The sequence below is a fragment of the Carlito syrichta genome, unplaced genomic scaffold, assembly GCF_000164805.1.
Source record: "Carlito syrichta isolate Samal-C Ts95f unplaced genomic scaffold, Tarsius_syrichta-2.0.1 Scaffold288929, whole genome shotgun sequence".
Taxonomy (NCBI): Eukaryota; Metazoa; Chordata; class Mammalia; order Primates; family Tarsiidae; genus Carlito; species Carlito syrichta.
Window position 1 is genome coordinate 90,597 of NW_007233025.1, and position 3,789 is coordinate 94,385.

The following is a 3,789-nucleotide window of genomic DNA, read 5'->3' on the forward strand; positions in this document are numbered from 1 at the left end:
TACTGATATGACCCATCTATAAAATTGAGATGTTATTACTACCCACCTCATAAGATAGATGCATAGGAAAGTAGGCAAAAAAAAATTTTTTTTTTTTTTTTGAGTTGGAGTCTCACTCTGTCGCCCAGACTGGAGTGCAGTGGTCGCTCCCGGCCACCACAGCTTCGACCTGCTGGGCTCCAGCGATCCTTCCGCCTCAGCCTTCCAAGTAGCCGGAACTACAGGCACACGCTACCACGCCCGGCTGATTTTTTGATTTATTGTAGAGATGAGGTCTCGTCAAGTTGCCCAGGCGGGTCTTGAACCTGCGGGTTCAGGCAATCCACTCACCTCAGCCTCCCAAAGTGCTAGGATTACAGGCTGAGCCACCGAGCCCGGCTGGCAAAAATTTTTAAAGCATATATTCCAAGAAAGACAAAAAGCTGTATGTTAAAGGAAGCATAACCAGCCAAACTATATCACTTGACTCAACAGTAGGAAAAATTATATAATCATGATAATGTAAATATTATCTATTGATTTAAATAAAAATTGTAATATAACTATGTAAGGAGGCTATGGGAATCAGAAGTGGTAGAAGTGGGGAATGTCAGAGAGCTATTGCTAAATTTAATATATTGGAAAAATAATATAAGCACAATATTTGGAAATAGAGAAGTAAATACCAGAAGTATCAGAGTTACAATTTTCCAGTTCTGGGAAAGGAATCTGGAGACAGGGAGAGAGGTAGAAAGGTGATAGATGTTTTAGTTTTTAGTGTTTGCTTTTTAATACTGTTTTATTTAAACAATGTGACTACATTGCTTTGATAAAAATGAAAATGAATTTTAAAGGATACTTCATAATGTGTATAAGTACAAAATTGCATTTCTTTATATACTGGGGCTAATATAAAGTTTTTCAATTTACCAAAACTTGCTTTTAAAAAAAACTGATATAATATTAATATCTCCAAATATACCTCTAAAATGTCTAGTCCTTAGGAGCGTACAACAAACATTTACTTTGTCCCTGGAACACTCTAAGTCCTAAAAAAGATATTTGTTGAATTGAGTTGAGGATGGCAGAAAAAATATATAAAGAATATAGTACCTTTGTATGATCAAGGTCCCAGCAAGAAAAGATGATACCTTCACCTGAGGTGAAGGGAGGGTTAAGGGAAACCACTAAGGGATGGTCCATGACCCTAGGATTAGTAAAAATTCTGTTAACACCCCAGAATTGAAGGGGCAAAGGGAAGAAGTGGCTACCTGATAGTGAAAAGAGCTATAGCTGCAGAAAAGAGGCCCCCACAGGAACTGAGGCCTTTCTTAGAGGGATACAGCCCCTGCCAACCTACAGTGCTGCCAAGAGGAAAATAGGGAAGAATAGTTCAACCTTGCATTCCAAAGTCTTCACCCAGTACCTTCCTTTGGCTAATACCACAGAAATCAAGGAAACAAGGGAACCCAAGAAATGCTGATGATAGAGATTCGGTTCCTGGTACAAAGCTGTTTAGAGGAGCGAGGAGCTAGAAACACAAATAGAAACTATCCAGCACAAGCACTATACAGTTGCTGTTTTTTTAAATTTACCTCTTTTCCTACTCAGCCTCATAAAACAAGTGCCTCAATTTTTTTTACCTGTTTAGGAAATACGTATGGCATAGTAATATCTTGAAGTTATGTATTTATGTACAATTTGCTAAGCACTTTCACATACATTCTTTCTATGTGATCCTCAGAACAGGCCTGTGCAATATATAGGGCAAGAGTTACCCTGATTTTGCAGGTGATAAACCGGAGACTTTAAAGAAACTTAGGAATCCAGAGTCACAAAGCTAGCAAGTGTCAGAGCCAAAACTAGAAGGCACATTTCCTAACACTCCAACTAAGGCTCTTCCCACCATGTGATGCTGTCATGCTACTTATTCACAGTAGGAGTACAAAATTGATGTCCCTGTTTAAAAACCAAAAAGACCATCAACTAGTTTTGTTCTAGGTACTGCACAGAACACAGAAATAGTTAACAAACAAAAACACAAGGGGAGATAGAGGAAACTTGCCCATTTCATTCTCAGAAAACCACAAGAAATGCCAGAAATGGAGCAATTGCGTTTTCAATCACATTTTACACATCATTGAAAAGGTGTTCAGTTGGGCACAAAAAGTGTTCAAAGAGAAATAAAAATTCAGGGAAAAGGAGAAAAATATTTGAAGAGTATACCTGCTTTGTTCTGGGGTGCTGGAGTAAATAGAAAGAAATCACAGTGCCTTCACAATCACAAGGCCACAAGGAGACCCAGGGCCCAGAAATTGGGAGAGATGACCTCTCTTCTTCTCATTTCCAGCCCCACCCCTGCATACACACACATCCTTTGAGAGCTTAGAGAAGCAGCCAAGAGTGACTTCTCTGTACCAAACACAGGAGTACTGGCAAGTTCTTCAACATAACCCAGTTTTAAGAGTCTATTTGAGAACTATGTACTTTTCATAATCTACTGCAAAACATTCAGCTACATGATGAAAGAAAGGAATAAGTGGTTTTTGGTTTTTTTTGAGTTGGAGTCTCACTGTTTCCCAGACTGGAGTGCACTGGCCGCTTCCGGCCACCACAGCCTCGACCTGCTGGGCTCCGGTGATCCTTCCGCCTCAGCCTTCCAAGTAGCTGGAACTACAGGCACGCGCTACCATGCCTGGCTAATTTTTGATTTGTTGTAGAGATGAGGTCTCATCAAATTGCCCAGGCGGGTCACGAAATAGTGGCATTTTAATGTAAACCTCCAAATATACCCCCATTTATTCCAAATCTAGCTCACTAATGCATAAACTACTCTATCATTAGGATTCTGTGATTGCAAGCAATAGAAACCAATTGGCTAATTTTAAAAGAATTATTAGAAGAAAATTGGAGGCTCCACAAACCCATGATAGGCTGGAAAATAAGACTTGGAGGCCATCAGTAGTCAAGATAGACATGGAGGCTAGAAATAGGACCTACTACAGTGGTCTCACAGTAGGTACTGGTCCAGAATGCCTGCCTGGAACAAAGGAAAACTCCTTAGCTAAAGATTCAAATTCCAAAGAAGGAACATCTACACAACAAAGCCTGTGGTCGTATACCCATGGAAGGCTGAGTGTAGGCCCCAGGATAGGGCCCTCAATTACAGTTCCACTAGACTAATTACCTCTAAAAAGAATTAAAGGTGCTGTTTAGGAAGGAAAAACAGACATAGGACAGAAAATAGAAGTGTAGGAGTGTGTTCCTCTATACCTACCAAAACTTTCTTCAAAAATTCCTAAAGAATCTAACTAGCAGCAGATGGCTCATTTCTTAAGACTATATTAATTAGTAATTGACAGCACACAAGCAAAGAAGGTGTTTTCCCTGATGCCTACAAAACAACCTGACAACTTTTCACTTCCAGAGGCCTCACTTCTCACATTACTGAAAGTTACCTTTTCATTTGATTTCTAAGGACCACATGGAATTTATCCCTCTTTGGTAACAACATACTCATGTTGGGAAATATTATCCCGAAGCTTCTAAAAAGAAAAGACTTCTCAAAATATCTAATGAGTAAATTTATAAGGTTGATGATGATGATATAGTAATATTAATAAGGATGGCAGCAGCTCACAGCTACTGAGCACTTATCATATGCCAGGACCTCTTCTAAGGCTTTGACACAAAATAACTCATTTAATCTTCACAATAACCATTTGAAGCTGACAGTATTATTATCCTCATTAGGAAATTGAGAAACAGGATGAAAAAATTGTTTATGGTCCAAACCACAACTAAACCCAG